We start from the raw sequence: 17,358 nt of genomic DNA, 5'->3' as shown, positions 1-17,358 counted from the left end.
ACCAGCAGTGTCCTTTATTACTATAATTTTAGCAGAACCATAACTAGACTAACAGCTTAGGAGCCTGGGTGTGATGGACTTTGCTAAGATTAGCCTTGCTGGGTTGTTTCTGGTGATGATGGTAACTTGCTTAAAAGCAGAGAGTTGCTTTAATAGTTGACTTAAAAATTGTGCTCCAAGAGTGCACATTATTGGTTCCTCCTCACATTGGAGACAGGTTTCAAGCAGGGTGCCACAAAGATCAGCCCTGGGTCCCCTACTTTTCAACATTTTCATTAATGACTTGGAAGAAGAGGAGGCAGAAATACTTACAAATTTGCAGATGATACAAATTCGGAGGGATGGCTGATATTCTAGAGCAGTTTTTCTCAACCTTGGTGACTTCAAGATGTGTGGACTTCAACTTCCAGAATTCTCCAGCCAGCAAACTTGGCTGGGGAATTCTGGGAGTTGAAGTCTACACATCTTGAAGTCGTCAAGATTGAGCAACACTGCTCTAGAAGAAGAAATACAATTTAAAATTATTTTGATGGCTTGAAAAAAATGGGCTGAAATGACAGAATGGAATTTAGCAGAGACAAGTGCAAAATTCTTCACTCAGGAAATAAAAATCAAATGCACAGGTGCAGGATGTAAAAAAGACTTCAGAAGGCTGGTTGATTGTAAACTGAATTTCAGCCAGCAATGTGGTATGTCTTCAGAGAAGGTAAACGTCATTTTAAGCTGCAGCAACAGAAATATAATATCCAAATCCCATGAAGTAATTGTTCCACTTTATTTCAAATTGGTCATACCCTCCTAAAATACTGTGTTGGGTTCTGGTCACTGTATTTGAAGAAGATTTCAGAGATAGGACAGCACTCTTTAAATTGCTTAAGGGTTCTTTCTTGCTGAATGACTTTCACACCTGCATGACAATATAGTCATTCCTCTTGGCATGTTGATGCAGTTAAGTTGAAAACTTCACCTGCTGAATTCCTGCTTGTCGTGCAGTTTTTATGATTCACAGGAACTCTGTTAGGGAAATATTGGCAGCTTGCAACAATATCTCCATGCCAAGATGATACAGAATCTGTTTTGCTTTAAAGAGCTTCATGGAATAGAACACAGGAAGCAGCATTTTATCAGATTGGACTTAGAGCTATCCTATCTGGGCTGCAAAAAAAAAAAAACCTAGATGGCAACAAAAAGATACCAAAATAGCTCTTTGCTCCCATGTTGTAATGGTTTTCCAGATTTTTGCAGCCCAAATATGGTAAACCTAGTAAGACTGCTTGTACAAGTCTCATGTCTGTGGTCTTTTGACTTTTTCTTTTCTTTTCTTTTTTTTGTCTTTCGACCTAAGGCAGAGTTTTTCCACATTAGCTGCTGGATTTTTGCTGTAGAGATACCAGACATACTGTAGATTGGAGATGGGACCTTCTACATGCTATCCTAAACTAAGATTCCAGGTGAACTGCTAATATCACTGTAGCATTTTGATGAGGTCACAAGAGGAACAGCACCCAATGAAGTCCTTTGAGGAAAGCTAAGTAGAGGTGGACCTTGTTAGCAGAGGTGCCAGCAGGATCCAATCCTTTATCAAAGGGGCAAAAGCACCATTGCAATGTAAACTCCACCCTTTCATACATGAAAGTAATGCCACCAAGACTTTGGAGATAAAATGTAGCCCTCCTTTAAGCATGTTTTCATTCTGTACCACCCTTTGATCAATTTAAAATCTATTTAATCACTACCAAACTCATCCCAAATCCAGCAATGATAATGCATATCAAGGAAATGTTAGCAGAGGCCAGGAGTTTATGCTTGGTAGCTCTTATGCATTCTTAAGTAGTTTAATTAGCAATGTAATTTCCTGTAGACCCCCAGTGCTCTTTTGAGAACAAAGCTGAATTACAATTACAGTTCTCCTTGGCTGAAAAAAAGGAGCAGCAGGCAAGAGCCCGATGAAGCATAGCCATTTTTCTGCAAAAGTGGTATAATGAGGGAGCAGCAGTGAGCTAATGCAAGCATATGGAACTATTCATAGGCATGGCCTATAAACTGAAGGCATCATGCGTCATTAGGTGTTCAGTAGCAGAAAAAGCAGCCTGTTTGCTGCAAAGGCAAAGTGCTTGCATTTTGTTAAAACAGAATAGGGGAAGCATCTGAGAGAGTCGCATTTGTTTGTTTTTCTTGGAAATTCAACTAATATACCAAGTGCCACTCTTCTATCACGTCTGGTCACTTACTAGTCAATTTTGTGGAAGCCCTGGGTAGACAGCCTTTGTTTATTTTGAAAGACACTTTCCAAGTGCTGCTGCATTTGATGGGGTTGATGTTAATTCAGACTTATGAGTGGAATCCTAAACATCTGCTCCAGAATGGGATCCCTGCATAAAGATAGCCCACGCTTAAAGCAAGCTTTTGCTGGTCAGATGAGATTTGAAGCATAAGCTTTGGTGGGCAGGAGCCTGCCTTTGAGGTACTCATTGAGTGTCTATTCTGATACTGTAGGCTACTTTGAAGTGTGAAGAGCAAGAAAAATCACAGCAGTGTGAACAAATTTTTAACAGAATCCCTTACAAATGGAAGCCTTTTCCTGTCACTCTGGATTGAATAAATGATTTTGAGGCCACCTCTCTTTAAGCCTGGGTCCTGACTAAAATACAATGGATATCAGGAAGTTTGTAATTTGACAAGGATGTGTCAGGAGGTAACAGATCTGTCCCTTGAGATTTTCCCTAGCTTGATGAAATACACTCCCTACATGTTGTGACTATGAATTGGCGTAATAAAAGTGAGCATTTTTTATAACCAGCATGACTTAGGGGGAGGGGTATGATTTGGAGAATAATGATTTTACCTGTTCAGCCCAAGATTTCTATATTGGAGGAAGAATGTTTATAACACCTGGATTCCAAATGTTATTTCCTGAGGGTACATTCCTTCCAACTCTAGGCAGAATAAAATGTAAACGCACTATCTAAAATCATATCCATATTTGATAATACAACAACTGTCTGGTTTCCTCTTAGTTCTGTTTTTCACTTACCAAACAGATTCCTTGGTGCAACCTGAAACTACTTCCACGCCTGGCAGAATCTTATCTGGATGTCTGGATCTACTCTCATATTTCTTTTTAAGGTTGCAACTAAATTTTTATTTAATTTATTTATTTTTCAGATTTTGCCATCGCCCATCTCCGCTCACAAGAGGGACTCTGGACGGTTTACAATAATGCCAGTTCCAGAGCTAGAATTGTTTTACTTTGATTACCATCTAAGCATGATGAAGAACAGCTCTTGAGAATTCAAAAGATTGTTCAGTATTCTGTGACCTTGCATTGGTCTTATTGGTGAAATGTGGATTTTTGAACTTTTGGAATAGTAATTTGTTGACCTTCAGGAAAGGATCGTTACCTTGTTGTGGTGCTGGAGCTTGAGCACCTCAATGATGCCATGAGATAAACCGTGAAGGGCCACCCAAGATGGGAAGGTCATGACAGAGAGGTCAGACTAAATGTGATCCCTGGGGAAGGTAATGGCAACCCACCCCAGTATTCCTGCCGTGAAAACTAAATGGATCAGTAGAACCAGAGATATGTCGGTATACCATTGGAATATGAGACCCCCAGGTCAGAAGATGGTCAAAATGCTACTGGGGAGGAACAGAGGATGAGTTCAACTAGCCCCAGATGTGATGACGCAGCTAGCTCAAAGCTGAAAGGATGGCTAGGGGCCAACGGTGCTGGTGGTGAACGGCGAATCCGATGTTCTAAGGATCAACACACCATTGGAACCTGGAATGTAAGATCTATGAGCCAGGGCAAATTGGATGTGGTTATTGGTGAGATGTCAAGATTAAAGATAGACATTTTGGGCGTCAGTGAACTGAAATGGACTGGAATGGGCCACTTCACATCAAATGACCACCAGATCTACTACTGTGGACAAGAGGACCACAGAAGAAATGGAGTAGCCTTCATAATTAATAGTCAAGTGGCTAAAGCAGTGCTTGGATACAATCCAAAAAACGATAGAATGATCTCAATTCAAATTCAGGGCAAGCCATCTAGCATCACAGTGATCCAAATTTACGCCACAACCACAGATGCTGAAGAAGCTGAAGTAGAGCAGTTCTATGAGGATCTGCAGCACCTACTGGACAACACGCCTAAAAGAGATGTTATTTTCATCACAGGAGACTGGAATGCTAAGGTGGGCAGTCAAATGACACCTGGAATTACAGGTAAGCATGGCCTGGGAGAACAAAATGAAGCACTGGGTACCCCAAGGATCAGATCCTCCCACAGAGTCCTCCTTGTGTAGTAACAATACCTTCAGAATCCTCCTCTAGGTATATAGCTGGAGAAGGTATTACTTGGTAAGACTGAAGATCTTTTTTTCCTGCAATACCCACACTTTTAAATTCTTTCCAAAAGAAGGGTCATATTTTCAGTGCCAAGTCAAGAAATTTCCAGTCGATTTTAAATTTCTTATGCTGTCATGCTTTTTTTACTTTGTTGATATAGTTGTTTGCAGTTTTTTTAAACTCAGAATCCGTATTGAGAAGCCTTTTTTTTTTAATTCATTTGTCAATTTTTTATCACCGCCCATCTCCCCCCTAAGGAGGGACCCTGGGGGGTTTACAATAGAAATAAAATTTAAAATTCAATACAGACTATAACTAATACATTAAATATAGATGTAAATAAAAGATAAAAATATAAAATGCAAAAAAATCCAGATGGCAGTAACGTTCTACTTCAGTCCATGAATATATAAGAGGCCATTCTAGGGTTCCAGCGATACCCAAGAATGACTATTCATTTTAATAATGAAGGGTAGGCTAATGAAATTAAAGAGAGTTAATAAAGAAAAAAAAACCCACTGTTCAGCAGCAGCAGATAAACAAACAAACAAAAAATGGGACAAACAATAAAAGACAACGTCACTATTGACATTGTTGATATTATCTTCTGATTCTATTTTTCAAAAGTATCCTTCGGTATTTCCAATGTTAGAATGTTTGAGTCATTCTGTAGCTGTTAATCAGGTTTATGTATTCTTCTTTAATTAAAATCTTTATTTCCCTCTATTGTCCAATTTTTAAACTTGTTTATCTCCTTTATCGCTTAGAAAAAATCAAAACAAGTCAACTTTCCCATGAGAAGGATTCTTTATAATTAATTCCAAAATCTTATTTCAAATTTATCTGGATCCTTAATCAATTTATAACTTTCTAAAATCAAAATCTCAATTAGCTTTTTGCTGTTTATTTCAATTTTTAAAAGTTCTTAATCTTGTAGTTAAAATTTTCTTTCATTAAGATTGAAGGCAGATTCACCTGGTGTTTTCAAACTTGACAATCCAAAGCTGAAAAGTAGTTAATAAGCAATTTCCAAATGTGATTAGAATAGAAGGTATGTGAACTTAGTGTCCTTTTAAAGATGCCAACTGCGGTTTGAGCAAGATGGCTATTCTCTTGTCTCCCAGTGCTCAAAAGCCGCTGGAGACTGCTGTCTTACAGTCTCCTCACAAGGAGCAACTGTCTGGAGCACTGGTGGGCAATCTCCCATCCTCTCTTTGTCCAGAGAGGTTCAAAGAGTCAGTCTACTCACCAGCTCTTTGTTCTTTGCCACAGTTGTCAGCTCCGCTTTTCACAGAGCCATCTTCAGTCTGCCATTTCTTCCTCCGGAAGTCTGTCATGATGTTCTCAAACATCTTTCCTGATGCACAGCCCATTCATACCCTTGGGAACCATCTCAGCTGAAAGCAGTGAAGCAAGTCAAGAGTTGATGAGGACACAAGTGGAGGAAAACTTGTCTCAAACCTAATCAAACACTAGTAAGAGCTGGTTGTTGAGCCTACACTGCATCCCCCCAGAGTCACAAGGCAGAGCTTTTTTGTAGAGAGGTCCTTGACAGAAATCCGCAATAATTGATATATGAGCAAAAGGAGCTGAAACATTCTTTAAGACCTGGAAAACAAGGTAATATTCAGAAGCCTCCCTGATTCACTCGAGTTGAAGAAGGAGGGTAGGTAAAGCACAATCAGGCTTGCAACATTGTTATTATAGCCAATCTCATACAGTTTGAGCCTTCCTGTGGAGTTGATTTTCTGGTGTGGTCTACCTAGTGGGCCTGACATTTTCTGAGCAGTTTGGGAATTTTGGGATCTGGCTCTGCTAAAGATCCTATAGAACCCTCAACAGCTCACTGTGACATGTTGGCTAGACAGGTTGAGGACAAATTTGATCAAATTCACCATGACTTGGTCTCTGCAGTTTCTGTAATTCAATCTATAGATGTGTCCATGACCCCATCTGGTCAGAATTGTTTGGATGCATTTCACTTCTTAAGGCCAGTGATACAGGCAAGCCATGGAGCCTTCATTTGTTTGTTTGTTTATCAAATTTTATCACTGCCCATCTCCCCCCAAAATGAGGGACTCTGGGTGGTTTGTAAGTCTGCTTACCACTAGAGACCAAACAGCAAAGCACAACACAAAAGTTAAAAGAAGGAGATCAAATAGTAAGCTCTTAAAAAATCAAAGTCTAATTATTATCAATTATCATGTCTCCCTTACATAATCACTACTGAGCAAAATTGGTTGTTCCTATAAATGAATCCACTAATAGGGGGGGGGGGGAAGACACTTTCTTCATATGGCTGGCTCCAATGAGCAAAAGAGTTATTAGGTGAGGACACAGGGTTAGTACTTAAGACATCACAAGAAAACATGAGAAACTGATTCAGTTGGCCCTTTGGAACTAGGGCAGAGCCAATCTTATACTCCTAGATGTTAGGAAATTATATCTAATCAACAAAAACACTCTCCAGTGCAGAAAAGACACAGTATAGGTAAGATAGTTGACTAGAGGAAAAGGTCTTCTGTCTCAATCATCTTTGCAATAATAGAAGAATAAACTTTGATCTTTCTGGAAGATCTTGTCAAGAACATCCTGTTTTATCTCTTAAACTGCTTCCTCATATTCTTGTTGGAGCAGAAATTGAGCTGAAAGGCCACAACAACTTTAGTCTAATTAACATATTTATTCCAGGAAGAAGCAAAACCATAAACAAGAATTAAGGGCTTCAGACTTCTGAGTTATTTAATTTCAGCCAATGCTGTAGCCAGCATATTCTAATATGAGCCTGGAGAAGAGAGTCTGGTCTCCAGGTATAACAGAGCATTAGGTACACACTGGGATCACACAGCATTGCCTTTATACAGTATATTTGGTGTGAGCTCCTTCAAAAGCTCTTAACTCTTTATGTATGCACAGCTGTATGTCGTAAAGCAAAAGGCTGAAAACCTTGGCTCTGAAGAATATGACTGTGGCAGCCACAGCGTTATTTCCTTTGCAGCTAGCAAATTGCATTATTGCTTTAGATTTTTCCTCCTTGGCCAGATTTGAAGTCTTATTTACAGTTATCCAAGATGGTTCCCTATAACAAGTATCTAAATTAGAACATACCTGTTTTCAGATAATAATGATAGTAATTACAGTAATAATACATGTCCTCCCTCGTTTTGCCAAAAAAAAGTTTCTCCTGAGGACTTGTCAGGAGAGCCATTGAGTTTTTATGTAACGTTTTTATTTCAACAAGCTAACAAAAGCATTACTTTTTCTACAGCCAGTTACTGAATGCGGGGTATGCACCTCAGTCTAAAGATAAGATGACACAGATTCAGTCTTAACATCTGCTTACTCTGAGCTATATAATGCTTTGATTATATTTTTATTGTCTAAGTGCAGATATCTGTAATTCAGTTAAGTTTTAATAGATTGCCTTAATTCTCATACTCATATGTAGTGGCTATTGCTTATTATCACATTACATGCCCTTGTATTCTTCAGCCTGCCCTCTGGCCGTGCTGGCTGGGATGGATAAGAATTTAATACACCAAGCAAATACCAGGATGAAGAAGACAGTATGAACACTGACAACATCTCTGTCTTGAAAAGGTGAAAGGTAAAAGGTCCCCCGTGCAAGCACCGAGTCATGTCTGACCCTTTGAGGGGATGCTGCTTTCACGACATCTTCTAGGCAGACTATAGAGTGGGGTGATTTGCACTGCCTTCCTCAGTCGTCACCTTCCCCACAAGCTGGGTACTCATTTTACCAACGTCGGAAGGATGGAAGGCTGAGTCGACCTGAACCGGCTACCCGAGAATCCAGCTTCTGCTGGGATCGAACTTGTGTCGTGGGGAGAGTTTTTGGTTGCAATACTGCTGCCTACCACTCTGTGCCACACAAGGCTCTTAATGTCTTAAGAAGACATTATTGAAAAACACTTTCCTGCATCTATACCACATCAAAGGACACAGTAATGAGGGGATATTGCTGAAACAGCAGTTGGTGAACACATCCTGGAGGATATCAACATTTCTGAAAAATAAAATTAGACTTCTTTTTTTGGAGTCTGTGGTGAGGAGAGGTGGGAATTTCCTGAAGAACTTTGCTTCAAGAGTGGGGCCAAGCTCTGTCCAGCAGTACTGCTGTCTGAAATATCAACAGGTGCCAAGTGTCCATGATATCCCACGTCATCCTAATTTTCCAGCATGGACTTGAATCCTGGGATGGGATTGTATCTACAAATCTCAGCATCTGCAGAATTTTGAGGCATTTTCTCAAGCTACCCAGTAAGAAACAAATAATTCTTACAAAAGTTAATTAGAAGCGTGTTTGTTTGGAAGTCTTTTCCCAGCCTTGTAACAACAGGGAACGTCAGCATATATTCTTAGGCTTAATTTGCTTTGCACTGTAATCCATGTACTTAACCTATACTAAAATGCAGGTAGAGAGAAAGGGGGGGGGGGCAAAGCCAGCAGTAATTAACTGTTAGCAGCGGGTTTTGAAATTGTAATTTAAAAAAACAGCTGCCAGTTTTGGTCTGGCATCCCAGTGTAACACCACAGCTTCATAAGCATGCCTCATCGACTTTCAAGATGAAATACTTCAGACCAGTTGAGGATTTCTTGCAGCTTTAAAATTAAAAGTCACAGATATTGACACATTAAAGGGGATACCCCTGTTTGTGATATTTTGTTTGCTTTGTTGTTGGATTGCTATCTTGTGATTATGTAGTAGTTATTTTTGTACTTGTTTTGGTTAATTGTTTTTGTGTTTGGACGTTATTTATTGTGTGACCTATCCAGAGTCAGTTGGAGTTGAGTGGCATCCAAACTGAATAAATAAAAATTAAGGAGTTGGAAAAATGAGCAGGTCCTTTACTGAAGGCAACACCTCTACTATCCTGGGGGTTACATTAAAGTTTAGCAACAATTTATTATTAATAATAGCTATTATTTTGAGACATTTATCTACCCACTTAATTTCTTAATGTTATCTCCGCCTCCTTCCAATGCAATCTAAATTTGTAAAAGCCCTTCTCATTTAAAATTCAGTATTTCTCTTAGGGAGCGTTCTATAGAGACATCGCACTGAAAAGGGTCATTTAGGCTACTGAGGGTTAAACCTCCTGTGCGGTGTAGGAATCCAGACAAATGTCTAGATTTTAACTGAACAAGGACCTCTGTAGGAGAACCCACCATCTCTACAAATAATTTGTACCTCCATATAGATCAGGATTATTAAAAAAAAACAATAACAGGAAGGCCTAAAACAGAGAGGAAGTAGTGAGTTGGGGTAGAGGAATGGGAGATTTCTTTAAAGAAATTAAAAGCAACATAACATATCAAATGATTCTCAGGAATGTCTTCCTGTTAAACAACATTTGTTTGCAAAAAAGTCCCTCATTTCTTTTCTCTCTAATGCCCTGATTTTTAACATTATATCATCATAGACTACATGACTCATTCACTCTAATATTGATATAGATACTATCCGGTTATATCTGCTTGTTTATGTTGTCCCTTAGAGCCGGGTTCCTCAACCCTGGCAACTCTAAGCTGTGTGGACTTCAACTCCCAGAATTCCCCAGCCAGCAAAGCTCTGGGAGTTGAAGTCCGCACAGTTTAGAGTTGCCAAGGTTGAGGAACCACTGCCTTAGAGTACAAATTGAAGAGGGTTGATAGGGCTGAATGTGGTTCAGCAGCACATAATCAAACACACAGCAAAACTGTAGTTGAGCCTGTGGAGCACATCACTTTCCAAGGATGCATTGTCTTCAAAGCTGGGTTATCTTAAGTTGGTCAAACATTATTGACCAGCTTTAATCAAGATCAATCATTGACCTGATTATGTGTCCTCTATCTGATCCTGGCACCTAACTAGAAGCCTGAATCTGGTAAATGCAGACTTCACTTCACTGTGAATACAAGTATTTATGCACGTTCTTTGTTCAGACTCAAGTCTGATTCTGAGCAAAGAACATATGTAAATATATTTACACTAAAGTCTGCATTTACTCAAAGTTAGATCAACTAGGGCAGTGTTTCTCAGCCTCAGCAACTTTAAGACCTGTGGACTTCAACTCCTAGAATGTGTGGAGTTGAAGTCCACACCTCTTAAAGTTGCTGAGGTTGAGAAACACTGAGGACACCTAACCAACCCCAATATTATTTGACTAGCTTTAACCTCTTTGGAAATACATTTCATTCTGAAAAAGTCCTTTGTTGTTTTGAGGCTGGAAATGAATTAACACCTTGACCTACAGGCATCTTAAGCACCGAAATTCTAGTAAATTTGAGTTAGTGCTATGCTTCATTATATTCTAAAAGAGACTGATTAGTTTTGCTCATCTTTTGTTTTGGTTCTTTCCTAAGCATAGGAAATAAGAAGGTGAAGTTTGTTTGTTTGTTTATTTGATTGATTGATTTCTATAGCTGCCCATCTCAGCAAGTGACTCTGGGCGGCTTACAACAATAAAACCATAAAACAATTAAAACAATTATAATTAAAACAGTTAAAATATAAAATAAATACAAAATAAATATATGGCTGCCAAGTGAGCAATGCATAGATATTAATACAGCCAAGAGACGGGACCATCCACACGCTCGAGGCCCCAGGCCCAGGCACAAAGCCAGGTCTTTACGGCCTTACAAAAGGCCAACAGGGTGTCATGAGTGCCGTTGAGCTGAAGTCATCAGCGCAATGGCACACATGACAATAGCAAGGAAATAGGTGAAGGGGCTCAAGATAAGTAGCCATCAACCCACAACGACTAACGGCCAACAAACAATAACTAAACGGATCATGGAGCACACCCAAGCCATCAGCGCCAATACATCGGAGATCGCCCAGCTGACAGCAATCACCAGAGGAATAGAAAACCTGATGATGGGCGATCCCGGAACGCCAGCGGGGCCTCACAACCCCTCACCCACCGGCAGGGCAACGTATTGGACAAAGGGGGGTGACGTGACCGCGAGTGAGGGGGCGCTGACCGGCGCGGGGTATTTAAACCCCGCACCGGCGCGCTCCTGTCACTCTCAGCTTTTTTCTTCCGACGCTGTAACTGCGCTGTGAATAAATCAGAGCCTGATCCACGAACCAGTGTCTGAGTATTATTCAGAGGCAGGCAGCGCATGACACAGGGTCAGGGGCATCCTAATTTCTGGAGGGAGGATGTTCCAGAGGGCAGGGGCTATGGAGGAGAAGGCACGCCTTCTAGTTCCCACCAGCTGACACTCCCTGGCTGACGGGACCTGCAGCATACCCAACCTACTAGATCGAATTGGACGGGCAGAAACAACTGGGAGAAGGCGGTCCCTTAGGTAATCCAGCCCCAAGCCATGAAGGGCTTTAAAGGTGACGACCAGCGCCTTGAATTGCACCCGGAAGCACACTGGCAACCAATGCAGCTCACGTAGCAGTGGTGTTACATGTGCCGAGGAGCCAACACCATTTACTATCCGTGCAGCTCCATTCTGCACTAGTTGAAGCTTCTGAATGCTCTTCAAGGGCAGCCCCTTGGTTGGTGATTTTATTTATGCTCCTGGCCAATGATATCTGCAGGTATAGTTTAAAAAGTCAAGATGATGGTGATAACAGTGTGATGGAAGCTGCATCTTTTTTTCCTCACAGTGCTGTGGTCTCCATCTTGACTTTTTTGACCTTACCCTGTGGACAGTCCTGCTCCTGTTATTTATCTGTCCGTCCATCCATCCGTCTGTCTGTCTATGTATTAAATTTGTACACTACCCAACTCCTAATAACTATTAGGTGAACATATTGACCTAATTTTAAGAAGAGTAAAATAACTTACACAGTATCCTATTTTTCTTTATATGTTCCCAACATAAAGTTGGATACCTGCATGTCAAGTCAAGAGTATTTATTAATCAAACAAACAGGTGATAGCTGTTTTACTTTTGAAATGCACCCTTAAAGTTGGCAAGAGAAGCTTAAGCACATAGGCAGGGATGTCTGTAGCATATGGTCAAAAAAGTCAAGATGGCGGCCAGGACAGTGTGATCAAATCTCTACTGGTTTTTTATGTGCATTGCACACATAACCCACATAAAAAACAGGTGAAGGTTCAATCACACTGTCCTGGCCACCAGCTTGACTTTTTTTACCTTAACCTGTGACACCTCTGTGGGCCGTAAAGCGTAAGTCTTATGAGGGAGTAGACCTCGAGACATCTGAGGGAAGTCACACTGGAAGAGCAGAGATCACAGCCAGGATCAGCCCTGGCCTCAAATATTTTGCTGCTTGAGATAAAGTAGTAATGACTCTACCATCTCAGAAAGTCAAGCTACATAGTACACAAAGTGGGTTATTTTAAGAATGAGGCAAAAAGGGGGCTTTCTTTCACCCTCCTAGCCATGAAGATGATGACAGTGATACATATGGCAGTTGTTGCTCGTCCAAGGAAGCAGCTTATGACAACTGCCCATTCAAGCCAACAAAAGAGAAAAAGCAAGTTTGCAGCCCAGGAACTGTCCTTAACCACCAGACAGCTAAGCAGTCTTGTAGGAGAGAGACAGCCTCTCCCCCTGGGCTATTAGGTAAGAGGGGCCTTTCTCCAGGGTGGTGGCTTTAGATAATAGCCAAAAGCGGTCATTTCCCCAAGCGTTGAACTGTTAGCATGATTTGGTCTTGATTTTAGTCCTGATTTTAATTGCATGGATTTTATTGTTGTGCTTTATAGGTTTGCATCTTGATGCATGGCTTGTGAATACTGCCTTGGGTGCTTATGTAAGCAGAAATGTGGGATATTAATAATCATGCTGTCAAAGGACAAGGAGAAGAAAGGGGAATTCAGTCCTGAACATTCTGAACCTGAGACGATCACTACATGTATAATTGTCTTACTGTATTCCAAGGAGAAAACAGCAAGAGTCACAATTCTCCTCACTAATTCTACTTCTAAACACTAATCCCACCATCAGGGTTGGAGCAGAAAATGTTGTTGTCTCAGTGCAACTTGGTTCTTAGAGACAGGATTCCATTTGTACCTTTCATCACATGCTCGAAATTCTGCCTGTTGCCAGTAGGCAGAATTTGTTTCTCTTCAAATATGAGCACTTAAACAATCACAACTTCCTCATGATTCCTGATTTTAGGAAAATGATATTTCAGGCTTGCTGTCTCCTCAGGATGGGTGGGCAAAACCAAATAAGTGTTCTCTTTATTTCTCCCATGAGAACCACCAACTGCTGCTCGCTTCAGCTGTGTGTCCAGATTAACAGGGCAACATTTCATTTTCTTCATAACATGTTACAAGAGCTTTTATCATTTATTTCATAGGTTTCATATCTTGTATTTCATCAGGGAATACAAGAGAAGTAAGGAAGTGACTAAGCAGTATATCACAGTACCAGAAAAACATCTCAGCTCTTCCACAGCCACAGACTGACTTGGGTGGGGTTGTGTCAAATATTTGGAGGCTGCGACAGGTCAGATTTATCAAGACAACATTTTCCAGAGCTTTTCTTTTTTTAGCAGGAATCAGTTTTATGGCTTATCTTTCTGGATTATAGAGCAACCATAGATGATCGCAAAGCTAATAGCTGCTGCAGCCTGATAGGACTTATCTCAGTTGGTAAACATTAGTACTGAATTGCCAAAATGCAAGATATCTGTTAGCAGAAGCAATTTCAGGATTAAACAGAGACTTCTGACTTTTGCATGAGTAACTCCTCTTCCCCCACAATCGGCCAGTTAGAAAGCTGGGCCGAGTGAGGCAACTACATGAGGCAGGGGATGTGTGGGGAGGACAGAAAGGCTTCTCTTGGGGTTCCAGACAACAGCTTGCAAAATATTGGGTATTAAATGCTCAGTCAGAAATGTTGGGCTTAGGCATTAAATGCTCAGTTGGAAATGAAGAGTAAGAAATTGGGCAGGTCTTCAATCAAATGTAGAGGATGAAGCTTAACTATGGAAAAGAGCTCAGGATAGTTAGTGTAGTTTCATACACCCTATTCCAATCTTAACTTTTCGCATGATGTAAGACTGCAACTCCAGTCATCTCCAGCTACTGGCCGTCTTTTTTTTTTTAATCTGTTCAATCGTGTCCGATTCTTGGAGACTGCCTGGAGAAGTCCCTTGGCCATTTGGATTGGGCTAAAAAGACGTGTGGTATTACAACTTCTGGGGAAACAACTGGAAATGGTTTGAATAGCTCTGCTTGGATTCAGTCTTGACCATGCCTACAGCTTACCGAAATCCATAGATCTCTTCTCAACAAAGTAGCCCTTAAAGTTTGCATGGTAAAAGCTGGAAAGGAAATTGCTGTGTACAAACTTGTAAAACAGTAATTATGCTGCACTGTAGATGCATCGTAACAAGTTTGTGGGAAAGCAAAATGTTCTCCTCTTTGCTTATCAGAGTCATCAGAGCTACTTGCCTCCCAGGGCCGCAACTAGGGGGAGCACTGTGCTGGGGGGGGGGCAAAATGAGTGCTGGGGGGGGCGCCAAAATGCGCACTGGGGGGAGGCGCCAAAATAGGCGTGGAATCCATGTTTGCCCTGGGTGACACAGACCCTAGTTGCGGCCCTGTTGCCTCCACCCACGTAAAATGCTGATACCAACTTGAGAATCACAGTATAGGAATTAACAGAAGGGGGAGCATTTGGGAGATGGGAAAGGATGGCAGGAGGCGTGCATGGAAGAAGGAGGTGGCGTGGAGGTGTGCTGTGAACCACTCACTTCAGTCAGGAAAGCTGTCATTAAAAAGGTTTATAACAACATCACTTGTGGCCTTGAGCTGAGTAAGACATCCTACTACAAATTCCCTGATCTGGTGCTGCCCCTGTTATTCTCCTGTTGGTCGTGATGGCTGGGAATTCTGGGAACTTGAGTCCAAGGTCTCTGGAGATTGGTTGGATTGTATTAAAAAAAGGCAGTTCTACTGCAGCATGAAGTCTCCTGCTAAGAATGCCTAACCGTAAATGGATGCATTATATTTAAGTATAATCTTTAAACCCAAAGAATGTCATAACACTCTCTTTTTAGACATCTGGATACTTTCACTGGAGACAAACAGAATGGCTATAAATCTCTGGCACTGGGAGAGGAAAAGAGATATTAGTGAAAAATGTTAATGCAAAACATTCAATATTAAGGGCAACTGCTCAGACTGGAAATTCAGAGCCTATTTATAAACAACAGCTCTAAGCAATCACAGACAAAATTAGAATGGCAGTGCAAGATTATCTCAGACAGGAGATGGACAAAATAATTCATCCTCTTGATTTCCCTGTAGGGGAGTTCCTCCCTAGAGAAACGGAAGAGTACAATTGTAGGATTGTGCTGTCATCCAGTTCTAAGGCTCACTTATGTAGGAACATACTTTGCAGCTTCAGGGAAAATATAAACCAGAGCTTTGGTAGCTCATAACTAGTTTGGATAAAAGAACATTTTGATTTATGGCAGCTTATATAGTTTGCAAGGAGGTCTGTTCGTGTCTGTGGATTCTATTGCGGTAATAGGGTACTGTAGATGTTTTGAAAACAGCTTGCTTTAACTAGCTAGTTGATACCCATCATGGCTTCATTCCACTGCACCCATTAGCGCAACACTATTTCAGATGATTTCATATCCATCTTCCTGGTGCTAAAGTGTTTTCATCTCTGTGTAGAAGTCTGAACAGTACTTGTGCTTACTTTAAGAACTGAAGCTTTGCAATGAATCCTATTCACTGTTTACTGTGAAATTAATTCCACTATGGTTTACGGGGCTCACTCCTAGGATATGTGCAGTGATAGGTAACACTAAAAGGCTGGATTGTTACTGCCATCTGCTGGAGGCATCGTGTTAGTCCACAAATAAATTCAAGGGGGGAAATCCAAACCTGGATTATTTTGAAAATGAAACAAATGTGCTTTTTGCTTGAGAACCTTTCATTAAGAAATAGGTATAGCAATAGCAGTAACATGTAAGCATTTTACCACAGGAGGAGATTTAGAAAACATGGAAAAAAACATGATGTGCCTTGGGTTTGCGCAGGGCTCAAATCAAACTCGACTTGGAAATCTGATTCCGTTTCCCATTGAAAATCATGGAAATAAATAGTTATGATTTTTTAAAGAAAAATGGATTAATCCACAGGAACAGGGGGAATTAATCTTGCCAGATTTCCAACCATGGATGATGCCATTTTTGTGAATAAGACTTCAAATCTGGTGTGTGTGTGAATTGCTTGTCTTTAACCCCTGGCTGTTCTTTTAAAGTGTGTGCATGGTAATTTGTGCAAACTATGTATACATCACAGGAATATCTTAGCCAAGATGGCAGGCTTCACACAGGGACAGCCATAAATATCAGACATGCAGACACTTAAAACCTTATTCAGAAACTGGCTGATTTGACAGGTCTTACAGATGATTCAGCAAGATTGGTCTCTTTATTGCGAACAGAAATGGAGCCATAAACACAGGGAAGATTTGTCCACTGTAGGACAAAGAAATCAATGCCCTTATAGAAGACCTTGCTCCTGATTTCCCCCCAAAACCAAAGGATTTTGGTAAATCAGAAGTTGGTTTTCTACTCAAATGGCACCAAATCATAGAAAGCACAACATAACAAGAATGGATGATGAAGGGGGAATATCCAACAGCAGGGACAAACTCCAGCATTTTCCAAATTATATGCCCTGGGTTGCAAAAGCCCCCATCAGTCTTGTCCTTGAGAGAGCAAGAGCTAGCAAAAAGTGCTGGACAGTGGCATACAGTAGTCTCGTATTCATTCAATACACTTTCATAAAGCACAAGAATTGGAGAGCTTGGTAAAAATCACCCATTATAATTATCAAGTATAAATCAGGAAAACTCAACTTCCCTTTCCCTGGGTTTTTTTTTTCCCTTTAATGAAGAAAAAAAAAGCCTTGGCTTGTGGAGAAACACAGTAATTTCATAATGAGACACAGGCTTATCTCAGAAGATTTACAAGACTAAGTCATAAAAGATATGGCTTAGGTACAGTGCATCCATCCATTATAGTTTACTTTTATATGTAAA

The sequence above is a fragment of the Candoia aspera genome, chromosome 1 (genome assembly GCF_035149785.1).
Source record: "Candoia aspera isolate rCanAsp1 chromosome 1, rCanAsp1.hap2, whole genome shotgun sequence".
In the NCBI taxonomy this organism is placed as follows: domain Eukaryota; kingdom Metazoa; phylum Chordata; class Lepidosauria; order Squamata; family Boidae; genus Candoia; species Candoia aspera.
This window is presented reverse-complemented; position numbering follows the sequence as displayed.